Source organism: Neovison vison, chromosome 12 (genome assembly GCF_020171115.1).
Source record: "Neovison vison isolate M4711 chromosome 12, ASM_NN_V1, whole genome shotgun sequence".
Taxonomy (NCBI): domain Eukaryota; kingdom Metazoa; phylum Chordata; class Mammalia; order Carnivora; family Mustelidae; genus Neogale; species Neogale vison.
In genome coordinates this window covers 62,784,469-62,810,988 of record NC_058102.1, presented here as the reverse complement: position 1 = coordinate 62,810,988, position 26,520 = coordinate 62,784,469, and the positions used below count along the sequence as shown (strand labels likewise).

At 37.1% G+C, this 26,520-nt stretch overlaps 1 long non-coding RNA gene across 2 annotated transcripts in view; it reads right to left on the bottom strand.

Moving 5' to 3' along the window:
* Window positions 1-585: 585 nt before the first annotated feature.
* Window positions 586-26,520, bottom strand: part of LOC122891686 — a 60,906-nt gene continuing 34,971 nt past the window's right edge. The window contains exons 2-3 of one of the 2 annotated variants that reach the window (XR_006381307.1): window positions 4,674-4,827; window positions 586-625 (exon numbers count right to left, since the gene is read on the bottom strand). This is a non-coding gene — a long non-coding RNA (uncharacterized LOC122891686). Of the gene's footprint in view, window positions 626-3,887; window positions 3,930-4,673; window positions 4,828-26,520 lie in introns of those variants that run through there. The other variant, XR_006381308.1, reaches the window with a different exon arrangement.

The window sequence follows — 26,520 nt, the reverse complement described above, 5'->3', positions numbered from 1 at the left end:
TAATGATGAATAACTGAAGGTCCTCCTTCCCTAAGATTGAGAACAAGATGAACTGACTGCTTTCACCATTTTTAATTGATGCTGTACTAGAAGTTCTAGCTGGGCAATTGGACAAGAAAATGAAATCAAATACATCCAGATTAAAATGGAAGAAGTAAAAGACTCCATTTAAAGATGACATCATCTTCTGTATGAACAATTCTAAGCAAGTCACAAAAGAAAATGTTAGTCAGCAGGTTCACCAAGTTTACAGGTTACAGACTGATATATAAAAATTAGTTGCATTTCTGTATACTGGTAGAAATTATCCAAAAATGAAATTAATAAAATAATTCCATTCACAATAGCCTCAAATGATAAAATACTTATGAATAAATTTAGCCTATAAAGTTCAAGATTTGTACACTGAAATCTACAAAACATTGCTTAAAATTTTTTTAGAAGACCTGAATAGAGATACCTGGGTGGCTCAGTCTGTTAGTTAAGCGTCTGCCTTTGGCTCAGGTCATGATCCCAGGGTCCTCCGATCAAGTCCCACATCAGGCTCCTTGTTCAGTGGGCATGCTGTTTCTCCCTCTGCCTGCCATTCTTCCTCTTTGTGCTTTCTTTCTTTCTCTCTCTCTCTCTGACAAATAATAAATAAGTAAATGTTTTTTTAAAAAGACCTGAATAAGTAAAAATGTGCTCTAAGCATATAGATTGGAAGATGATATTGTTAAGATGGCAGAACTTTCCAAACTGATCTACAGTTTCAATGCAATTCTTATAAAAATTCTTTTTTTTTTGCAGAAATTGACAAGCTGATTCTAAGATTTAGAAGGAAATGCAAAGGTTTCAAAATAACCAAAACAACGTTAAGAAAGAACAAAGTTGGAGAACTCACACTTTACAATTTTAAGACTTATTACAACATCAATAATACATCATGGTACTGGCATAAAGATAGACAGACGTATAGATCAGTGAAACAGAATGGAGAGTCCCAAAATAAACCCTTAACCTCTGGTCAATAGATTTTCAATAAGAGGGCCAAGATAACTTAACAGAGAAAGTATAGTCTTTTCAGCAAATGGTGATGAGACCACCAGAATGTCACATGCAAAAGAATGAATTTGGACACCATAAACTCACACTATATAAAAAAATTAATTCAAAATGGATTAATGACTTCAATGTAAGAGAGAAAACTTGTAGAAGAAAACACAGCAGAAAAGCTTTACAATATTGGGTTAGGCAATGGCTTTTTAGATTTGACACCCAAAGAACAAAGAAAAACAGATAAATCAGACTTTACCAAAATTAAGAACTTTTGTGTATCAAAGGATCTACTATCCAGAATATATAAGTGCCTATACAACTCAACATAAAAAGACAACCCAACTTAAAAATGGGCAAAGGATTTAAAAAGACATTTCTCTTAAGAAGAAGGACAAATTGGCAGGGTGAGGGGGGAGGGTAGCGTGCCTGAGTGGCTCAGTTGGTTTAGCCTGTGGCTCAGGTCAGGATCTCAGGGTCCTGGGACTGAGCCAGTGTCCAGCAAGAAGACTGCTGCTTGCTCTCCCTCTGACCCTCCCCTCCCCTCCCTACCCCTTCTTCTCTGTCCTCCACCCCAGCTCATGCTGCCACTCTTGCTCACTCTCTCTCAAATAAATAAATAAAATCTTTAAAAAAAGAAGATGGACAAATGGCTAAAAAGCACATGAAAAGATGCTGAACCTCTCTAAATAATTAGGGAAATGCAAACCAAAACCATAGTGAGATACCTCTTCACATACACATGGATGACAATAATAATAATAATAATAATAATAGAAAATAACAAGTATGGATGAAGACATGGAGAAACTTACATTGACTGGTGGGAATGTAAATTAGTACAACCATTCTGGAAAAAAATTTAACAGCTCCTCAAAAATTTAAACATAAAGTTACCATTCCTCTTACATATCCTAGATAACAGATTTTCAAACAAACATATTTTCAAACAAAAATTTCTTGCACATACATATATTCATGGCAGCATTATTTGCAACAGCCAGAAAGGAGACACAACCCAAATGTCCATCAACAGATTAATGGATAAACAAAATACTGCATATTCATAGAACAGAATGTTATTCAAAGGAATGAAGGGCTGATGCATGACACAACATGGATGAACTTTGAAAAGACTACTCAAAGTGAAAGAAACCAGACACATATTATATGATTCCATTTATATGAAATGTCCAGAATAGGCAAATTCATAGAGACAAAAAAATACATTAATGGTTGCCACAGGCTGGGGAGTAGGAAGAAAAAGGAGAGACTGCTGCTAACAAGTATGGAGTTTTTCTTTAGGGTGATGAAAATGTTATGGAATTTGATTATGGTGTTGCCTATACAAACTTGTAAACATACTACAGCCACTGAAACGTATATTTTAAGATGGTGGGTTTTAGGATATGTTAATTAGATCTCAATAAATCATCTCAACAAGTAAAACAAAAGTGAAAGCTAAATCTACATTCCATTATATGCCTGGATTAAAAAATTACCCCAAATATGGTAGCAAAAGAACCATTTAATATGGTCATGGGAGTCAAACAGTCTAGGGCAGGATGGCTTTTCTCTGCTCTGCAACATCTGAGACCTTGGTTGGAAGGCTCCAAGGGGCTGAAATCATCCGTAGACACCTTCAGTCACATGGCCAGTCGTGGACATTTGGCTGTAGGCTGAGACCTTTGCTGGGAGTGCTGATTTGAACACTGTCTTAAGGGGCACCTGGGTGGCTCAGTGGGTTAAAGCCTCTGCCTTTGGCTCAGGTCCTGATCCCAGGGTCCTGGGATCTAGCCCCACCTCAGGCTCTCTGCTTGGCAGGGAGCCTTCTGCCTCCTCTCTCTGCCTGCCTCTCTGCCTACTTGTGATCTGTCTGTCAAATAAACAAATAAAATCTTAAAAAAAAAAAAAAAGAACACTGTCTTAAGGCCTAGCCACATCGCCTGGGCTTTCTCACAGCATGGTGGCCAAGTTCCAAAAAACAAATGTCTCAACAGAGAGAGAAGAGAGTCAGGTGGAGGCAGTTTCACCTTTCATGATCTAGTCTCAGAGAATTTGCTCAGTTACTTCTAGTGCTCCTATCCCTTAGAAGTCAGTCCCCTAGGCTAGCCCATCCATACTCAGTGGTGGGAATATAGAACTCACCTCTCAATGTCACACTGTAAGCAAAACACAGGGATAAGATATATTGAAAAATGAAATCTGCCACACTCTTTAATAATAATGCCCCCCCCGAAAAAACTCCAATTTACTCAATGTAAATTTTGCAAAGGAGAAACTCTGAGATTCTGTGTAGAAGCCACTAGATTTAAGCAAAAACAATATTAAAAAATTTCCCAACAACACAATAATGAGTTGCAGGCACTTAAAGGCTGTACTTATCCTGAGCTCTCGTGCGCGCGCACGCGCGTTAGTTACACATTCAATCACTTTCTCATTCAGTTGTTTGTTCATTAAACAGAAATGTATTATTGCCGAGTGATCTTATAGGCTCTATGATGTATGAGTGAGCAAGACAAGACACATGGTACCCAGCCTTAGCAGGAAAGAATCATTACAACAGACTCACATAAATGTGATAAAAAGGGGAAATACAGTATTGTAGGAGAGCTTCAAGTCTGCTCAGACTACCCATATGTCTAAACAGCCATGGAATGATTTGTGGTTTTTAGGTATTTATAATAAACAACATGATCCAGAAAGAACATATTAGTTGCTGGAAAGGAAATCTCTCCACAAACGAAAGAAGATAGATATCAGAGAAAGACTTAGGCAATTTAAATAACTAAGAAGTAAAACAGGATAATTCAGTGACAGAACTTACATTCCCTAATCCTCTCAACCTCCTTTCCTGAGTCTCCAGTCCCCAAAACTACCACCACGGGGGTAACCTGGTGGGGTAGAGGCAAGAATTTAGATAATTATGCAACAAGTTTCAGCAACTTTTAAAATTCTTAGGACCCTCGACATATGAGCCTTTTCTTTTCTTTTTTATTTTTTTAACAACCCATATAACAATTTTCATTTTTTTCCCATTGCTCCACCCATGTCCAGAGAATTAACATTTTTATTAAAACTGTCACCCTTCACTGTGTTTAATCAAGGCACAGAAAATACAGTTTAACTTTAATGAGTCCGTTCCAGAATCTTACATATTCTGTAGTCACTCTGATGTTAAGCTAGCATTCTTCTTAGAGCACTGAATGGAACTAGTTTCTCCACCCAAGCCTTCATTATTGGAGATAACATAACATGAAGTAGTGGCAATGTAATTATTTACACCACTGAAATTGGATCCGTCTTTCAAGTTACATAAAAGCAACAGGAGGCTAACCAATTCATCCAGGGAACAGAACCCAGTAGCTGTTGAGTGTTCCTGCCTGAGACAGTGGGTCCTGGAAAAGGAGCTTGCAGTCTTGGGAAACGCCATCTGGGAAAAAGTGACTCCCGCCATTTGGACACAAGAGTATGAAAGAACTGCCACCCAGCAGGCAGGGGAGTCTGATGTTGCAAACACAGAATGATATGTGCTTCCAGTGGGGTTTCCAGTGTACCTAAAATATCTGGGGTTGGATAAACAGTCACTTTCCAAAAGCATGAAAACTAATATCAGCAAAGCCTTTCTGAAAACTCACCTGCTAAAAAATTGAGTGTAGGTATATTCCCATGGTCTTGCCCTCTCCTGCCCCATCCTCTCTGCAACCTCCATCCCTCCAGCTCCACGTGAACTCTCCACACTGCATATTATCATCAGGCTTTCCGTGGGCACCTGAAAAATCACGTGGGCACCTGAAAAATCACGGAAGACGGAGGAGGAGAGGGAGGGAGAAAAGAATTGTTTCAATTCAGTACTCTGACTTTAATAAGAACTAGGAAGATAGTTTCATTTTCTCTTACATATTTTTTTTCCCTGAACTACATGTGAAAATAATGTCTAATTTACAAAGAATATGTAACACATGGAAGCGTTGTTGCCACTTGTTGGTGCTTCTGGGAAGTACAAGCAGCATGACATTTTGAGATTCTTCTAACAGATTCCCAGTCTTCTCTTCATTTCCTCTGAATTTGTTACATGGGGAGTCAAAGGTAATTAAGAAGAAAGCACAAAACTGCCCATAAATTCCACTACAATCTTTCTCAGAACTCCAGTAAACATTTTAATTGTACTACCTTTATTAGTCACCATAAAAAGAGGTACCTTGAAAAAGACATTATTTTGTGGGTTTATATCACCATTACATTATCTCAGAGAACTCAAAAGACAGCTTAGTTTACTGTAAAATCAGGCACATGACCATTTTGGGAATGTCTTTGCGATTTGAACTCAAGGTAGTTAAAAAAAAAAAGTACTTCTATTTCTCAGACTCAAACTTTTTTACTAGAAACTGTGATTACTTTCTTAATCTCTACTTGTTAAAAATAATACTAACACAAATATTATGGCAGGACTCCTAAACAGAATTTAATCACACTAAAAGAAAAGCTTACATATTTATATGTCTTCACATGAGGTCAACATACTGTGATATCCCTTGACACAGAGATCTGGAAATAATAGAACACTGTTCCCGTCTCTTTTTTTTTTTTTAATTGAAATTATGGATAAATTATCCAAACTTACATTTGCAAATTAAACCAAATTGCAACTTCCTCTATATTCTGGGGAGGAAAAATATCCTTAGATAAATATATAAGAATAAGTGAAACCTTTTAACTTTTTAAAGACTTGAAGCCAATAGAGATATTTGAGCTGACTTCTGACAGCAGCCATCTGACCTGGAAAAACACGCTAGTTCTGGTTACAAGTTTGCTGGTTTCAAAGGACCACTGCAAAACCTATCTGTCTGGCCGACATCTGCCCCAAGTGGAAAAGCCAATCTGCTCTCAAGATCGCAAGAGATTTATTAGAAGATGCTATTAATGATTTTACAATGGAGAGTGATTACAAGTTACTGGTGAAAGTTTGATTTTCATTTTCATTATTCCCTGAGGTTGTTCCAAGGGCATGATTTTAAAATCCACATAACTATGAAAAAAGTTATATATAATATCTCTAAAATATTCAAAAAAATATTTTAGAGATATTATAGAAGAATCTATTCCAACTAGTAAAGAGAAGACTAAAGAGGTTTCAAAATTTTTAATCCACAATTTATGAAGAACCTAAGGAAAAACAGCCCACTAAGCATCCCTAAGACAGTATCATAATACATGGTTTTTAAAAATAAGCTATTGTTAAATAAAATGTGGATAATATTAGTTGTTCTATTACACCGATTCCTGTAAATCTGATTTCAGATCTTCTTAGGAAGATCTGACATATAATACTTTCTAAATCTTGTTATTCTATGACTTGAAATCTAAAGTAGAACTGAGCTCAAAGATTTGATATGACTTTTATATAATACACATTGGTCCAAATAAAGGTAAAATGATATCAATTGCCATAAGGAATAACAACCATCATACACTTAAAAATGTGCCCAGGGAAGCCCTGTACCAGTCTCAGGGATAAGGGCCTAAGACTAAAGAACTTTCTTAATAAATATGGAAAGACAGAAGAAACCTACCAAAAAAAATGCTCTTTTATTTCTGTGATGTTTTGAATATTACTTAATTTTTTATCTTCCAAAAGTTTTCTAAACTAACTAAGGCAGGAGATTATATTTTATGCACTTCAAAGCTATATGGTAAGAATCATAGTAAGTGCCAACAAAGATTTGAAATTAATCTCCAGGTACATTAAACAAGTTGGAACCATAGCATTTAAGTTATCTTATTATCCTATCTGATAGGCTCTTAGAACTAAAACCAGTGGATACTAATGTTATAATCCACATACTTTGGAGACAATTCTTTTTAAGTCTTACCAGGCAATTGTGATGGACAAATTCACAATGGATATGTTGGCTAGGGTCTTATTTAAGGACTTTTATTGTGCGTTGTCATGGAATTTTAAAATTTCATTTAATTTATTTTTACATAACAAAATAAGGTAAGACCAATTTGTAAAGCCAAGATGAAAAAGGAAATTAGGTATCATCTTGAAATCATGCTCTTTTCATGGTTAATTCCCATCTTTCTTAATAACCTAGACTTTCTACATTGTAGCAGTTACAATCATGGTTGCTATCACAGTAACTATGACTAATTATGAATTATAAGCCAATTTATTTTTTAAAAGATTCACTTTTTTGTTAGAGAGAGAGAGAGAGAGCACATGCACATGAGTGGTGGGGGCGGGTCGGTAGAGGGAGAGGGAGAAGCAGATTCCCCACTGAGCAGAGATCCTGATGTGGGACTCGATCCCAAGACCCTGAGATCATGACCTGAGCTGAAGGCAGATGCTTAACCAACTGAGCCACTCAGGTGCCCCAAGTATAAGCAAATTTAAATGTCATGTTTACTTGAACTATGACTCTTGGGGAGGAAACATTTGGAATGGAGAATTTATACAATTAATAATTAGGATTTTAAGGACGTAGAGAAAATCTCTCAGGGCATGAACATATGCCCTGTAACTACTGTAACTACTGTAGAAGTTTCATTTTTCCTATATGATCAAACAAAGTTTGTGATCTAATTATAGTGTTTTTTAGCCAGATCAGTTAGTATGACAAATAGAATCAACCTTTCTCCATTAATATATATGGCTTACTTATGAGCTCTGAGGAGGGGCTGAGCCTCCCCTGGAATCAAATAAATTAGTCTATACTATTAACATTTTGTAGATAAAAACAAAGCCCAGAAATCCTCACTAAATGGTCTGAAATTACATGCAGAGAAAGGCAATCATTCCAGAGCTGGGACTTGAGAGTCCTAAGTCACATCTTGAATTATTACTAAATCCTGTTCCAGCCAGTTTCCTGTTTTCCTGTTACCATTCTTTATTTTAGATTGGCTTTGAAATACTTCTCACGTTGCTTTCAGTGATTTATTTTCTATTACAATTAGATATAGTGATTAAAATGTTTTACATTTTTTTATTTTTTGGGCAAATGGATAACATCGAGACAGACTCCCCCTTCCCACACTCTATACTTTAGTAGGACAGAGTGGTCACAAACAAAACTGACAATACTAAACTATATTTCTTAGTAATCTATTTTTAAAAATTTTTTTTAAGATATACTTATTTATGAGATGGTTATGAGATGGAGGAGGAGCAGAGGGAGAGGGATAAGCAGATTCTGCACTGAGCTCAGACACTGATATGGGGCTTGACCTCAGGACCCTGAGATCATGACCAGAGCCGAAACCAAGAGTCAAGGATGCTTAACCAACTGAGCCACCCAGGCACCCTTGTTTCTTAGTAATATACAGGTAGATATATAAAATATAAAGTAAAATATGTATAAGTATATATTTACTATATATAGAAAGAGAATATAAAGAAATATAAAGAAAGAAAAAAAGATAACCACAAAAAACAATGGTTATCTCTAGTCAGGAGGGAAGATTTAGGTGATTAGCTGGCTTCTGGATAATATTTCTTGACAAGAGTGTTTGCTTTTGTATTAGTCGATAAATTCAATATCTTTGTTACATATGCTTTCAATCTCTACCTTAAATTTCACAAATGTCTAGAAAGAATAAGGATAGCAATTGGGTGGCATCATTAAGATCCAGCTCTGCAACATGGCTTACATCATCATTCTTCTGTCCACATACTCAGAATCTTTTGTTGAGAAACTATTTCTGAAAGAATAAATTCAAACTCCTTAGTCTGACATTTTAGGCCATCTAGGATCTGGCCTAAAGCAACTTTCCCAATCTTGACTACATCTCTTCACACACCTTACAGCCAGCCAGACCAAAGGACTTCCCATTCCATGAATACATACTCAACTTTTTAAGACACTAGATCTTTACTCACTCTATTCCCTCATCTTTCATCTGTCAAAATACACCATCTTTCAAAGTACTACTCAAACTAAACCCAATACATGAAGCTCTTTTGATTCCCATTCTATGATCTTTGATTACTTAACACTCACCACAGATGTATTTATGTATTACTTGTGTGCCTTCTTAAAGTTTAAAAATAAATAATGCCTAAAAGGAAAGTTATTACTAATCTACTTTAGTCAGCAAATTTCATATTGCTACTAAGAGGCAAAAATTAGCAAAATGATTCTTACTCTTATTTTTTAAAGCCACTAAGCACTCAAAATTATATACCTGAAACTAATATAATACTAGTTTTACTACACTGGAATTAAAATAATTCTATATCAAGAGCAGAACAACAACAAAAACTGACACTTTTGTGCCCTGAGATCCTCTTGTGATTCCACAATTCAAATATCAGAGGAATAATAAACCAAAAAGACCAGATAATTTCAGAGAAAAAGAAAATTTCATCACCCAGGTGATATTAATTTTCAGGTAGTCTGTATTAGCTTGTTCAAGTCTCGACTTCACCAGAAAGAGAAGAGAATTTCAAATAAACTGTTGCAGAGTAAGTTTCCAATGTTTTGTTTTGTGAATCATTTTGATAGACCTTGTTTTAAGCAAACATTTTAATGTCTGGTTACATTAGAAATGTTCTGAGATTTTTATAGATACATACTTTCCTTTTTTGGAAAAAGTTTACCATTTTTTAAAACAACTTTATACAAACTATGGAATTTTTTTTTTACGCCAGTATAAACGTTTTCTCAGGAAAGGTGGATTTGTTACTATTATCATCATCATTTTCATTAGACTGCTGCCAAAAAAAAAAAAAAAGTGTAATACCACAGCAACTAGATCCTATGAACCAGGGTAGCAATTCATACCAAATCTCTAATATTGAAATTAACCTCAACCAGACATCTTCTCTTGCATTCCTTCCCTTTTGCTCTGTCTTCTCCTTTATTCCTACTTTGCTTATTTAACTATTGATTACTGCTCATTTTGTTGAATTTTCAGGGTATATCAGTGCTCAAGGTGACAGTGATTACAAATTGGAAAATAAAGGATGAGAAAGAATGAGAAAAAGATTTGTGCTTAAGTGAATAAAGTAATTTTTCACTTCAAAAAAGCAAATTAACCCTGTTGTAGCTGGGGGCAGAGGGCACCTCTATAACTTCTAAACTTTCTTCTCAGTCATGCAACTTCTTCTTCTTTTTTTTTCTTTTTTCTTTTTTTGGAGAGAGAAAGAGAGAGAGTGCATGTGCAAGCAAGGGACTAGAGGGTGATGGGTGCACAGAGTAAAGAGAGGGAGAGAGAGACTCTTAAGCAGGCAACATGCCTAGCACAGAGCCCGACACAGGGCTCCATCTATCTCACAACCCTGAGATGATGACCTGAACCAAAATCAAGAGTGGGCTACTTAACCAACTGAGCCACCCAGACATCCCCATCGTGCAACTTCTAATGGGCTTCAGGAAAAAACAAAACAAAACAAAACAAAAAACTACAGGCTAGCAGTTGTGTTTTCCAGAGTTACTCCTATTAAGTGTGTATGGTAGAGGCCACTTTTGGGCAATAGGCTTGAGTGATGGAATGTAGAAATGGCCCACAGCAGCCTCAGAGCTGAATGCAGACAGGCCCAACAGGAGACCCACCTCAAAATAGCCATAGGCCATAGCCAGACAATGGCCTACTTGCAACCAGGCACAGTTACCAAAAAAAAAAGAGATAATTCCGTAAGTCCCCATATGTCCTCATCTTCCCCCTTTCAATACAGTCTCCACCCATGGCCTTGTGGCAGACAGTCTCTGCTCTGTTGTCCTGCCCTCTGCTCCCTTGCAAGGTATTCAGTAAACTTCGATCTCCTTTATTCTGTCTCTGTTGAATTCTTTCACCACTCATGCCTCTGGTTTCCACGCAGTGGGTTCACCCCACATTTTGGGGCCCCCATCCCATGAGGGAGATACCACATAGGATGACTTTGAACAGATGGAAAAGTGTTTAACTCTCAATCTTTACCTGGCTTCCGAATATATGTCATTAAGAATGGTAGCACATGAGCATTAGTATCAATGATCAAAAATATAAATCTATCTATTTAAAAGGAATCAAGAGGGCGCCTGGGTGGCTCAGTGGGTTAAGCCGCTGCCTTCGGCTCAGGTCATGATCTCAGGGTCCTGGGATTGAGTCCCACATCGGGCTCTCTGCTCAGCGGGGAGCCTGCTTCCTCCTCTCTCTCTCTGCCTGCCTCTGCCTACTTGTGATCTCTCTCTGTCAAATAAATAAAATCTTTAAAAAAAAAAAAAAAGGAATCAAGATCCAAATATGAGGTATAGACACTTAAAGATCACACAGATGTGGAGCCAGCCTCAGGTCTCCTGACTTTGAACCACTGTCAACATTGTTCCTAATATATCAAAGAATGGTAGTCAATGATTCCTCATTTTACATATACCTATGCCTATATAGATAATCACATACCTATCATATCATTTTATACCATATCATATTAATATATATGTGTATATATACATATATATATGAGACATGTTTTACATTTCCTAGAATGTAATGCTTTTCTGCTTTACCATAAACCATCACAAAATTTCAGTCTCTTATTCCACACACTGAATATTTACAGGGAGACTACTGGGTATTTATAAAGGAAGTTTTTCTTTTTTTTTTTTTAAATGAGACAGAGAAAGAGAGAGTATGAGCAGGGGGAGCAGCAGAGGCAGAGGGAGAAGCAGATTCCCCATTGAGTAGGGAGCCCGATGCAGGGCCCAGTGCAGGGCTGGATCCCAGGACCCTTGGATCATGACCTGAGCCAAAGGTTGATGCTTAGTGGACTGAGCCACCCAGGCAGTACTATAAAGGAAGTTATGATTTCACAGATAAAGAACAGAGGACAATAGCTGTGACATTTGTAGAGAGAAGCCAGTAGGAAAGTATTCAGAGAGAAATCAACTTTGTGCTTAATTTCATCAAGTTACTCAGAAATATCATATCAGTTATTACAAGCTTTCAATTCTAAATAAGAACTTAAAAAAAAATCCAAATTCTAAAAGTTAGAAAAGTGTCCTTTAGTCATCAAACACACAGTATGTATGTAAGTGATGATCTCAAACTGTTCTAGAAAGAAATGGTAGAAGGAACATTAGTTTCTAGTATCTTCAAAAAAAAAAAATGCCCTTGAGAATAAAAATAATCAGAAATGTCCAGGGATCCCGGTGTCTGTCCCTCACTTAGTCCCATTCTACTTGGCCCATTGCTGACTCCTGGGTGGATGTAGTAAACCAACCAGCAGAGCTCTTTGTGATGGGAATGAATGGCATGAAAACATGGTAATTAACCTTAAGCCTCTAGTAATTAACCATACATAAACCCGACTGTTCAATTTCTTCAGATTGCAACGGAAAGAACCCACAGACTAAAGGTGGTTTCATGCATCCATGGGTCTACCCACAAAACATTTTTGCTTTTGAAAAAAAAATGGCAAATGACTTGAAAAAGGTGTTTGACCAAGTATCTGAGTCAATGGCTTCCTGTGGACAGCCTCTTGAGAGGGGTGTGGCACAGTAGCCAACTGTGGAGCCATGTGCGAAAGAGTTCAGCCTGGGGAGTTTCAGTGCAGTGTTTGAATTAATGTTCATCTTGAAAATGTTTACCTTCAAACAAGAATGGCCTTCCTGTTTTATTTTGAAATATGCTTTTAAGCTGTTAAAATGCCATTACAGTCAATGTTTGCTTACCTAATTGGTTTTATAAAGCAAGTATTGTCCAGATGTTGCTTTAATGCTCTAAGCACGCCACAAGGTACTGGACAAAAAAGACAAGCTTCTTTCATACTGCAAATGTCACGTCTGTTTCCGTGTGTAACACTGACATCAAGTAAAATATTTTTATATTAAACATTAATACATTAACTAAAAGACCAGATGACTGTTACAATACATTCTCAAGTCATCATACATTCTCACAAACTTAAATGCACAGGTGAACAATTAACCAATCCCTGTAATTCTCTCCAAGTAACATGTAAACCTGAAAACACTGCTGCAAACAAACAAACAAACAAACAAACAAAAAACAAAAAAGAAAGAAAGAAAAGAGCCTCCCACATTTTAATAGACTCCATTTTGCCTGAAGATGTTTTTGTCTGATCTCAGTCAATTGTGATTTTCTACTTTGCTCAAGCTTCTGGGACTTCCATCCAAAATTCTTCTTCATTTCCACTTGCCAAGTCCTGTGGCAATGTCCTTTTCAAAGTTAACTACGTCCCTGTCCCTCTTTCCCCATTCCTGGTATCGCTCCTGGTTGGAATCTTTATTATCTGCCTAAACACTTTCAAATGCTTTTGAAATAATTATCCAGCCTGAAGGCCTCATCTGTCCCAGTTCATACTATAAGTCATCATCTTAAAAACTTCCTTTTCCCCTCTTTCCTGAGCAGATAGAACAGAGCTCCATAAATTGTTGCTCATCTGCATATACCTGATGCTCCAGCTAAAACAGAGGATGAGCTATGGTGTCTCAAAGAATAGACTCCACTTCCTTACTTCTTTTGTTTCTCTTATTCCTCCCACACAGGCTCTTCATTCTACTCAACTCTCTAACCCTTCACAGGGACTTCAGCTTCCTGTGAACTTTCATTCCTCTGCTCTCAGAACACTTCATCTATTCTACTTATTTTAGCCAGTCATGTTTCGCCTTGCAAATCCTTCATAATATGGCTTGTATTGGTGATGTGTGTGTGTGTGTGTGTGTGTGTGTCTGTGTTTATGTGCAGTGTTCCAACTCCTGAGGTTCGATGGAGGGTCGATGGAGGGTTTTAGTACTTTTTTAACAAGAGTTGCTCTGCTTGGAAAAGAATGACGTTTGGAAACCACTGACATATATTATCACTCAGCTCTTAAACTTCTATTTAAGAACTAGAGAAAAGAACTAGAAAAGGGACTTAGTTTTTTGTTTTAATGTGCATCTGAAGTGTCTCACAAATAATAGGGGATCAATAAATATTCAAATATTGATTTGAATTTGATTTGAGACTTTACCTTTAGTTAGTGGAAATATGAAAATCCTAGAAGGAAACATAAATACTTAATTTTTTAAAAGTACTTTTATATCGCACATGAAATTAGATTGTGAAAGGGTTAAACAGGTAGTCCCTGACCTATGACGGAACAATATTTAGTCACTTCAGCAGAAATTTCATGTCATCCATATTTCGACCTAATGGGAGAACCATCTTTAGCCTGGAAGCCAGGCCGAATTTCCTCACCAAAAGTGAACCAATATAACTTTTCCTAATCATGTCACATATAGAGATCAGAAATGGGAAGAATCTATTTATGGTATGCTAAAAATCAATATCTCTATCTGTATCTACATTTGGTCTTTGCCCCTCTTACCTGACCTGAGCTCCAAAAATCCTTGGAATTTCCTGAGTGACAGGGGTGCCTTTGTTATGCTAATAAGCTAACTCATGGTAGGTCCTGAATACCTTCAAGATGGAGAATGGTCACCAGAATGACCAACTGTGTGATTAAAACATTAGAACTTTGGGCCAACTCAACCTGTGGGAAGGGGAGAGAGGCTGGAAATTGATTTCAGTTACATGGCCAATGATTCATTCAATCACTTATGCTTCTGTAATGAAACACCAATAAAAACGTTGGGGACTGAGACTCTGTGGAGGTTCCTGGTAGGTGAACACACTGATGTGGTGGAAATGATGTACCCAGTTTCCAGAAGAAGACAACATGGAAGCTCTGCATTCTACCTTTGCCCAATGCTTTGCCCAATCATCCTTTCACTTGGTTGTTCCTGACCTTTAACCTTTATAATGAAGTTGTAATAAGTATAGCACCTTCAGTGAGTTCAGTGAGTTGTTCTAAAAATTATCAAACCTGAAGGGGTTACGGGAAGCCCTTAAGTTTTAGCCAGCCAGACAGGAGTGAGGGTAGTTTGAAGACACCCAAACTTATGGGAGATGTCTGAAGTGGAGGCAGTATAACGAAGAACTTTAACTTGTGCGGTCAGTACCAACTCTAGGTAGTTAGTGTTAGAATCGAATACTAATTCAGTTTAATTGGAGTGTCAGAGAATTGGTGTCAAAATACAGTATCACAGTTAGTGAGAAGGTAGTGGTTCAGAAGGCATCCATAAAGCACAGAATTGAGAAACAATGTTGTATGGGGTCTGTCAAAGAAGAGGTAGCCCCAGGATAATATGCTATAAGAACAGAGGTTTTTTTGTTTTTTTGTTTGTTTTTTGTTTTTTTTTTTAAGGATAATCGAGAAATGAACCCTTCTTAGTAAGAAAATGGACAGTCATTCTTGAGGTAAATTTTGTGAGAGGCAGAGGGCAGGCTGACAAGCACGAGTTGACTCCATCATCTTAATCTAGAACAGCATGAGTTTGTACTTAGAAATGGCAATGTAAGAACCAGGAGTTATGTTGGGGGTGCAAACTGCATCTGAATGACAACAAAGACATTTCTCTTAGTGACATGGGCTAAGGAAATTCTACCCATTCTAAAATTAAGACTGAATGAGAATCAATATCTGAACCATTTCCCTGTTGTATATCATCATGCTTAAGTTAACACCTCATTTAAAATAAATGTCATTTCCATCCCACTGCATGGGTTCAGCCATTTTAAGCTAAGACTTTCACAGTTTCCCTAAAGAATTACAAGGCCTTCCCAAATATTCTTGTAAATAGATATATGGACAAGCAAACTACCACAGTCAAAATTTTGGTGCCCACCGTGTTAAGAGCAAATGCACTTCTCACAACATTGCACATCAACCAGGCTTATTTGCATCTGAATTCTCTGCACGTTCCATTACTCTTTAGTGAGGGTTCACAAATTGAATAGGCACTTTTAAAGAAAACAATGAACACACACACACACACATACACATATAAATAAAAACAAACAAACCTGGGACCGATTCCAAGTTATCAAGGGACAAATTGTTTTAGTTCCAGAATTCTGGAAGGAAATATATTGAGAACAGCAAATATTGATTCAGATAGCAAATTTTCCTGCTGAAAAAATGCAGGAAGTGGGAGTGATGTGAATGAGCGTGTAAAGGGGCATTATGTCCTGTACTTGATGAATGAATAGGCTTAGTTGGCCATTATCAAACCATCATGGGACCCGTAAGGCTTATCTTTTCCTTTTCTTAGGCTGCTATTCCTTAGAAACATGAAACACTTTTCCCTGGTCATTGTCAATGCCATTAATATTTCCAGCTTTAGGGAAAAAGTTACTGAACTGAACAATTTTTGCTCTTAAAACATATTCTAGACTTTCTGTTTAAAAAAATATTCTAAATATTGGTTTTATAAATCCCAGTTTTTCTCTTAATAATCTCCAAAGATCACCTAATATTTTCAATGAATTCTTTTAACAATACTAATCTGAATTCACTTCATCTGTACAACAAATACATGTCTTCTATTTCTCATATAGGGAAGTATGAACAGGGACATTTCATAGTCACAAAATCTAACATAAAATTTCAAAAAAAAATGTGCAAATCATTGAATCATGAGCATAACCACAAATTCATAGAACCTAATTTGCGGTATCACAGTACTTTACAATATGTGATAATTAAATTTATTTGTCAACCAGTCCGGGCCACAGTTCCCAGATTTTTGATCACACATTATTCTGAATGTTTCTGTAAGGCTATTTTTGGATAAGATTAACATTTAAATTGATGAACTTGAGTAAAGCTGTTTGCCCTCTGTAAAGCAGGTGGGCTCGATCTAATCAAATGACAACCTGAATAGAACAAATGACTGACCTCTGTCAGGGACAAGAAGAATTCCGCAGAAGACAGTCTTTGAACTTGGATTGTAATATCGATTCTCCTCTGGGTCGCTAGCCTGCTAGCCCACTCTGCAAATTCTGGACTTATTAGCCTCTATAACTGTCTGAGTTAGTTCCTTAAAATAAATTTCTTTCTATATATATACACATTCTGTTGACTGTGTTTCTCTGGAAAACACTGCCTAGTACACAATAGAAACAATAAACATAGGTCAAATCGGCAAAAGTATATTCAAACCTAAAAAGATTAACTTCTAGCTAAATAAATATTTTTGAAAAGAATTTTATACATATAACAAAAAGTTCCCCTAGTCACAAATACCTCTATATACAAAAAACTTTCACTTTTGCCATCCAACATAAAATTTTAAAAATTATCACAACTGGAAATAAAGGGAAAGATATACCATGCTCATGAACTGGAGGAATTAATATTATTAAAATGTCCATACTACCCAAAGCAATCTACAGATTTAATGCAATACCTATCAAAATAGTATTTTTCACAGAACTAAAATAAATAAACCTAAAATTTGTATGGAACCACAAAAGACCGCACATAGCCAAAGCAAAATTAAGAGAGAAAAGCTGGAAGAATCATAATTCCAGATTTCAAACTATACTACAAAACTGTAGTAATCAAACAGTATGGTACTAATGGGAAAAAAAAAAAAAAAGAAACCTAAATCAATGGAAGAGAATAGAGTCCAAAATAGATCTATACTTATATGGTCAATCTGTGACAAAGAAGGCAATAATATACAATAGGAAAAAAATTTCTTCAGTTAATGGTAGTGGGAAAACTGGAGAGCTACTTGCAAAAGAATAAAACTGGACTCAAACCACCAAAATAAAATAAAAATGTAGGACCTGAAGCCATAAAACTTCTAAAAGAAAACACAGCCAGCAATCTCTTTGACATTAGTCTTAGCAATATTTTTCCAGATCTGTCTCCTCAGATAAGGAAAACAAAACAAAAAATAAACAATTGGGACTCTATCAAACTATAAAGATTGGCACAACAAAGGAAACCATCAACAAAATAAAAAGTCAACCTACTGAATGGGAGAATATACTTGCAAATGATATATCAGATAAGGGGTTAATATCTAACATAAATAAAGAAATCATACAACTTAACATCAAAAAAACAAAAAATAATTTAAAAATTGGCAGAAGACCTAAATAGATATTTTTCCAAAGACTACATAGATATGGTCAACAGACACATTAAAAGATGTTCACCATCACTAATCACCAGGGAAATGCAAATCAAAACCACAATAAGATATCACCTCACACTAGTTAGAATAGCTAGCATCAAAAAATAAAAAGTAAGAAGTGGTGGCAAGGATATGAAGAAAAGGGAACCCTCATGTCTATAAAAGAATGAGATCTTGCTATCTGTGGCAACATGGATGGGCCTAGGAGATACTATGCTAATGATACAAGTCCAAAGGAGAAAGACAAATTCCATATGATTTCACTTATATGTAGAATCTAAAAAACAAACAAGCAAAATCCAGAAATACACTAATAAATACAAAGAATAAATTGGTTGTTGCCAGAAGGGAGGGGAATGGTGGTTGAACGAAATAGATGAAGGGGATTAAGAAATACAAATTTCCAGTTGTAAAATAAGTAAGTCATGGGGATGAAAAGTACAGCATAGGAAATATAGTCAATGATAGAGCAATAACACTGTATCGTGACAGATGGTAACTATACTCAATCATGGTGAGCATTGGGTAATGTACAGAATTGCCAAATCACTATGCTATACACCTGAAACTAACAAATTATATGTCAACTATACTTCAGTAATTATTTTTTTTTAAGAGACAAGAAATAAGTTTTGTTATGGATGCGGAGAAAAGGGAACTCTTGTGTACTGTTAATGGGAATATAAATTTGTGCAGCCAGTATGGAAAATACTATGGAGTTTCCTCCAAAAATTAAAAATAGAAATACCATAATCCAGTAATTCCACTTCTGGGTATTTAGCCAAAGAAAATGAAAACACTAATTTGAAAAGATATATGAATTCCTATGTTTACTGCAGCATTGTTTACAAGACATGGAAGCAACCTAAGTGTCCATCAATAGATGAATGGATGAGATGTAGTATATATATACAATCAACACTACTCAACCATAAAAAAGAACTAAATCTTGCCATTCACCACATGGATGGATCTGAAGAATATTACACTAAGTGAAATAAGTCATACAGAGGGGGGGTGGGAGGTTGGGGTACCAGGTGGTGGGTATTATAGAGGGCACAGCTTGCATGGAGCACTGGGTGTGGTGAAAAAATAATGAATACTGTTTTTCTGAAAATAAATAAATTGGAAAAAAAAAAAGAATAAAACACTAAAAAAAAAAATAAGTCATACAGAAAAAAGTACTGTATCATTTCACTTCCGTGTAGAGTCTAAAACAACAACAACAACAACAACAACAACAAAAATACACTCATAAATACAGAGAACAAGCTGGTGGTTACCAAAGAGGTTGTAGATGAAGGGATAAGAAACAGGTGAAGGGAATTAAGAGGTAAAAACTTCCAGTTATAAAATAAGTAAGTCACAGGGATGAAAAGTACGGCATAAGGAATAGAATCAATATTATTGTAATAACTTTGTATGGTGACAGATGGTAACTGCATTTATCATGGTGAGCACTGCACAATATATATAATTCTTGAATTACTATGTCATACACCTGAAACTAATATAATATTACATGTCAACTATACTTTAAAAAATAATAAAAATACATTGGCTTTGATAATTGTATCACACCATATTTTTAATATGTACTGACACTGACATCTTTCCTTTTCTTCCTGGCTTCCTTTCTTCTGGTTAGAGTGTTTTGAGTTTCCTATGGGAAATTAATTACCTGCCTGAGGTTAATCTTATATGGTAGCCCAGAGCTAGGCCTGCCTGCATAAGGAAAGCTCCCACATGGACTAAATGGAAAATTCATGGGTCTTGCAAGGTAGCTACAGATAAAGAGAGGTTCAATAGCCTTGGCATAGGCACCAAGAAAGAGACATGTGTGATGCAACAAGAATTTTAGGACCCAGAACCACATGTGAGACCAGACGTAATGGTTTGTTGAGGAGATTGTTTCTGCCTTACACTCTAGTAGAAGTGGTTCCTGAGCTCTGTGGTTAACCCTTCTCACAGATGAAAGGATAAAAGGCTTGTAGGTCTCTTAGTCCAGGGATCTCACCTGGCAGATTCCTCATTCTACCCAGGTTACCAACTGCCATCACCATATTGAGCTGATTGGGACAAGGGGAGCTGGGCTCATTCAGATTATTCCATAACCACTGAAATTCCCAGGGATGGTTATGTGACTCAAATCAGGACAATAAAGCCACAATCACGAAAACAAATATCTAAATCAGCCATACCTGAAGTCATTTATACCTCCTGGAAGTTTTGGTCAAAAAGGTCAATAAGTTCATGTTTAGTTTAAGACTGAATTAAATCTGTCACTTGAAAAATGCAAAAGCATAATTCATTTATCTCACTTTACCAAGAATTGTATCTAGGAGTAATAATAAAATGGAAGCTGAGTATCTTTAAACACGAATGAGTTACTTTATTCTTGTGACATCAGGTACTTTTAGGCTCAATGGCAAAGAAACGAAGGCTTCAGGGTATTTGCTCATGAGAATGGAATCTGATCTGAGCAAATACTTTTCTTGGTATACTGGCGTCTTTTTCAATCTAGTCTTTATTTTCCATTAGTCCTTCCCATAATTGAGTCAAGACAGGTGAGAAACACACTGAACACAAGAAACCAAAAACACAGGAAAAACTGACAGACCAAACTTCTCACCCCCAAACAAGTATCATTATTTTCACATTTGTCATGTTGAGTGTGTTTGTTAATGCAAGTGCATTACCAAATTCAGAAACCGTGTTGCATCGTGGGAAACTCCTTCCTTTTCTCTATATGCTCTTATTATAGCCACATTTGTCATCATCTTCTTTCTTTTTTTTTCCCTTCACTAAAGAATTTAAAGCCTTCTAAAAGAAGACAGTCTTCTGCAGGAAGACAAGCAAATGACTTCAGGGTTGTACTTCCACCCTTAGGAAAGGTGTTGGAGGCATCCTTCCCTAGGCTATAAAACTCCTACACTGTGGGATTCTGTCACATCTAGGAACCCCAACTCTAGCAAAGTGTTCTGTTAGTTCTGGGGAGCAGGAAAAATGCACAGCACTCTCGGTTACTCTCCACCGTGTACTGCTTTTTCCCACACACTCATAAAATAGCACACGAGGAGGACGTAACACCGAACATGGACACATAAGGAGGACACAAGAGCAGACATGAAATGTTTCTGTAAAGAGATAAAGGACTGCTAATATGAGCTATATCGTTTTTTTACCACAAACACACCACCATGATTTTTTTTAAATGTCATGCTCTCTGAGATCCCCTAGCCAGTGACCCTATTAAGCCACTGGGAAGGAAGAGTGGCAGTCCCTGTCTTCTGGGAACAAGGCATAGTTAAGGAAGTGGAAGTTTCAGCAGTCACAATATAAAAGTGGCCAAAAAAAAAAAGAGAGAGAGAGAGACAATGGATAAATGACAACGTGTGGATGCTAGACACTTGAATGTGTTCAAGGAAGTTGTAAACTTTCTTTTGTAGGGGATGGTTTATGATGAAAATACTCTCTACCATATGCTTGCCTTCAGGCAGGGAAAGGACTAGATACATATTTTTAAGCCATTTCCAGTTCTAAGTCCCAGTCATTACTAAAATGAAGAAAAAGAGCTGCTGTTGACTGAACCAGCATGTTTTTCTCTGACTCATTCACATTATGTGGGATTGGCTCAAAGCGGAGAACAGATGTGGGTCATCAGGGTGCACTGCCGACTTTTTGGCTGATCTAAGTACTCATCTTCTATACTCTGCACTTGCAGATGTGTGGTAATATCTAACATTCAACACTTCAAAACAATAGAATAACTACTGAAAAGAACAGAATAAAAAATATTTTCAATACTCTTTTTTATTATGGTGAATGTAAAGCATGTCTAGGAAAAGCCTGTTCCAGACCTGACCTTATCAAGGGCCATTTTACAGTTAAGTTAATGAACAAAATAAAATGAATATCCTTTTACTTCTCCCCCAAAAGGCTGATTCTCTTGCATTTGCATTCCTCGGCCATAAATTACTAACTCCTGTTATTTTTGTTTTCCAAGAGAGAATTAATCTGAAAGTATAATTTTTTTTTTTTTTTGGAGATATTCCGCTCGCTTCCTGGCTGTGTACAGATAAGCTGTGTTTCTGAATTGATAAAAACCAGATTGTTCAACTGCTGATGAAATGTTGATAGTACCCAGAAAATTTTACATATTATAAAACTCAATTAGAGTTCCTAGCCATGTGCAGGCCTTTGGCCATTTGCATTCACTGAGGACCGGCATGTAGTCACACATTGCCTTGAGAAGCATGGATCTAGCCCAAAGCACAGCCAATGTCAAACTGAAACACACTTAAAAGAGGACAGAACCCCAGATTTTCATGATTTAAGGTCAGATCGGTCCTTTGAGAAATTTGCCTAACTCTGTTAGAAAATTGAGAGGTTGCAAAAACACATATTCAGGGGAAAACGAGAACCTTACCCAGCTCAGAGGTTCAGAGATTGATCTTTAATAGCTGATTATTTAGAAAACTTTCTATGACATGGCCAGATTGTCAAAAACCCAACCTCCGTGTTTCAGAGCCAAACTATAACGTGAAGACAGAGTTTGGGACGCAGACGAACAATAGTTTTATTGCTTTGCCAGGCAAGGGAGGCTGCAGCAGGCTCCCCAGAGGAAGGCACTGGGGGGTTTCATAAGGAAATACAGGATCTAGCTGCTTTCGAAGGAAACGTGTACGTGCTACCAGCCTCCTTTGTCATGGTGGTACCGGGTTCCTGAAACAAAAGGGCAAGAAGGGAGGAAAGGAGGGCTTAGGAAGAGAGGAAGAAGGTTACTTGAAGATGGAGCTTCGCTGGAGCATTAATGCAGCCATTTTGATTTCTGTTCAACTTCATGCTTGTGAGTGGTTTCAAAATATCTGGACTCTCCTGTTGGCAGTTGCGGAAGTTAAAGAGGAAAACTTTCCCTTCGTATTTATTGAGCTATTATAATGATGAGCATTTCAGAATAGGGTTTGGCTGTTGTGACGCTCTCTCTCTATCTCTCTCTCTCTTTTCTTTCTTTCTTTTTTTTTTTTTTTTTTTGCTGCTGCTGCTGTTATTAATCATAGACTAGCCGTAACAATCTTATAAAGTAGGTGTTTGTATTTTATTTTCACAAGTGAAGAATGTTTGAAGAATTAAGTAGTCTCCTGAAGTCACACAGCAAGTAGTTGTCAGTCAGGATTTACACACAAGCCGATAAACCTTCCAGAACGGGTGCACTTTCAATTGTACCAAGATGTACAAGTGACTCGTCACAAATAGCTTGGGATTGAACCCAGAAGAGAGGGTAGTGAATTCCTGAGAATCTGTCCAAAAGGTGGGCCCTCCAACCAACTTAGTCCCCAACACTAAAGTGCCTTGCAGACACTCACGCATGCCTAGAGGTAAAAAGAAATTAAACCCTAAAGGGACAAAGAGAGAGAGGTTGGAAGCATAGGTTTTTACATCAGTCAGCTCTTAGTAAGTCCGAATAGGTTTCTCCGTCCTCAATCCTGTATGAAAGAAGCATACATAAATCCTATTATTCATTAGATTTTTCTGGTTCATTTTAATCTTTCAATATATAATATAATTGTGATGTTTTCACTTTTGGATTAAAATAAAACACTTTTCTCTTGCTCTCCCTTGTTCTCAATCTTCCTTTTTCTGAAAAATGCAGGCTGTGGTATAAGAAACCACCACACTGTTCATCACAAATGAGAAAACTGAATGTTTATTCAAAGGCACTAGGTTTACAAAGCTAGAGGAAGAATTTATAAGGTGTAGACTTCTTTTGACACCTGACAGGTTGGATTTCTCTGCCGTTTTGACACAGAAGTATCAAGAGATTAGTTTTCTAGCCCTCCCATGTAAATCTTTGCCAAACCCATAATACGTAGGAACCTATCAATGTGATAAATAATATGAAAAACAAATCCTGGGAAAGGGATTAAATTTGGTGGGGATTTCCTTCAAATAGCCAAATTCATCTTTCTCAAAAGAAGCAGAGGAAGCCGCTAATGTTGCCTTGGAAAATTTGAAAGTGAATTATGTTCACCTCTTTTTATTTAGTCAAATATCTCAACTTAGTTAGAGCAAAGGACTCAAAACATCCTGTGATTGAAAGGGCAGATTTTTTTTTTTCAGTTACTTTTCCCAACTGATTAAAAAGAAAAATCACATTGCAAGTCATAGACAGAAGTGATATAAAATGTTTCCCCCAACTAATAACAAAGGAATTACAAACAAATGCAAAAAAAAGAGACACTAGTGGAAGAGGAAGAAAAATTGAGGTCATGAAGAAAAAGTGGTTCTGAAGAAAATAAAGTTTCAAGATGTTAAAAAACGAATCAGCAGCTGTGATTTCCACCCCCCACCCACCCAAATAGTGTAGTAGTGAAGAGCACAGGCTCAGGTCTTTTTTTTTTTTTTTCCCCAAGATTTTTTTTTTTATTTACTTGATAGATAGAGATCACAAGTAGGCAGAGAGGCAGGCAGAGAGAGAGAGAGAGAGAAGCAGGCTCCCTGCTGAGCAGAGAGCCCGATGGGGGGGCTTGATGCCAGGACCCTGGGATCATGACCTGAGCTGAAGGCAGAGGTTTTAACCCACTGAGCCACCCAGTTGCCTCAGGCTCAGGAACTTTACAGCTGTGTCGTCTTGGGCAAATTATTACGTCTTTCCCCTCTTTGCTTTACTTCTTCATATTGAAGCCATGCCTACCTGAAATGTTGTGGCAGAAATAATTCAATACTTGTAAAACTCTGAGAATCTTACATAAAATATCTTATTACATAAATGTCCCTCGAAAGCAACTACTTTGTTTATGAAACTTTAGAACCTGAATTCAAAAGGAACTCACTGCTTTTAGAAGGCTGCTTAATGTATTGCCTTTCTCACACGTGTTTTAGAAGAATATTGACTTGAAAGTGATATAGCAATGAGCAGTCAGGCTACTGGACCCTACATATCTGGGGGTTTTCGATTCTTCTATCTCACTGTCATGTATTAAATGTTCTTCTCTAGCAAATAAAACTTTACGTTATTTGGTTATTTGTTATGTTATTTGGATTCTTTGTGTGCAAAAAAAAACTAATATGGAGGAGAAGGAAAACAGAGCTGATTGATGAATCAGTAGAAGAGTATCTCAAGTCTGCATTTGAAGCTTGGTCTAGAGCAGTAGTTCTCAAACTTTAGAATGCATGAGAATCACCAGGAAGCCTCCTTTAACAACTGACTTGGGTTCCAATCCCTGGAATTCCCAACTCAGAAGGTCTGAATTTTCCCAACATGTTCTCAGGTGATGGTGATTCTGGGGACAAAACTTCGAGAACCTTTGCTCTAGATCTAATATTAAAGTCACTTGGGGAGTTTTTTGTTTTGTTTTGTTTTGTTTTATACCAATGCCTTGTAAATCAGAATCTTTGGGGGGTGGATATGATCATTTATTTGCGTTTAAAAAACAAAAAAACACCCCCTTAAATGACTGTATGGTAAAGCCAGGATTGGGACCTCCTGTTCTAGAGATAACAGTTGTCAAGGAGAAGGGCTGCTGCATCAGATTCCCCAGACAGCTTTTCCAACTTCTCTTTACCCTACCCTAGGGTTAGATGATGCCCTGGGAAGGGAGTGGAAATAGTTTTTAAATTTTTCTGAGTTAGTCTCAGGATCACTTTTCTCCAAACTACGTTATATTTATACAAATGAAGATCCCCTGCCTCACCTAGGACCTGCAAAAATCCCAGATGATCTTGTTCTACACACCAAAGCAGTGTTTGAAAATTAATGCTCTTGGGATAAGAAGAAGGTTCTAAATCTTCCTTGCCAGTTAGGAATTGCACTGGACCATCATAATTCACATAGTAATAATTGGTTGCTTCCGAGTTCAGGGGCACGAGCCCTAGAAAGGTGAAGGAATTGATACAAGAAGGAAGGTACAAAGAAAAGAGGTAGATGGGCAGAGAGAGAAAAGGGAGTTCCAAGGTGGACTCGTGTCTCCTTACTAGAACCAGTAATTACCCAGCTGGCTTCTCTTTTAATTTACCCTGGCACACAGGCTGGAATGTGTTCTGCTGATAGACATTTCTGAAGCACCAAGCAGCCTCTGCTGACAGCTGGTCAGTCGCCATCTCACACAGAAAAAGCGAGAGAGCAAAAGAATTTTGCAAGGGAACATTTTTCTTTATTTCCCCCTCTAGATGGGGAGAGGAATGCCATATGTGAGGAAAGACGGGATGCAGACACGATTATGTAAGGTAGTAAAAGCAAGAGACCAGTGTCAGGTGAAATATTTAGGAAGGTAACTCTTGAGGAGAGACTGTCCACTGTGAAGCTGTTTATCTAACAGGGAATTACTTGTCTATAATACCATGCTCTTGATGACAATTTCACAAACTATTTTTTGAGTAGCTCCAAAAAGACAAAAATGAATACAAAGTTTCCCATCACTTGGAAAGATAAAGGCTGCCAACGGTGTTGTCGGCCACTATCATTCTCTATATGACAGAGTAGGGGCAGTTTGCCCCTAGAACTAAGCGTCTCCTG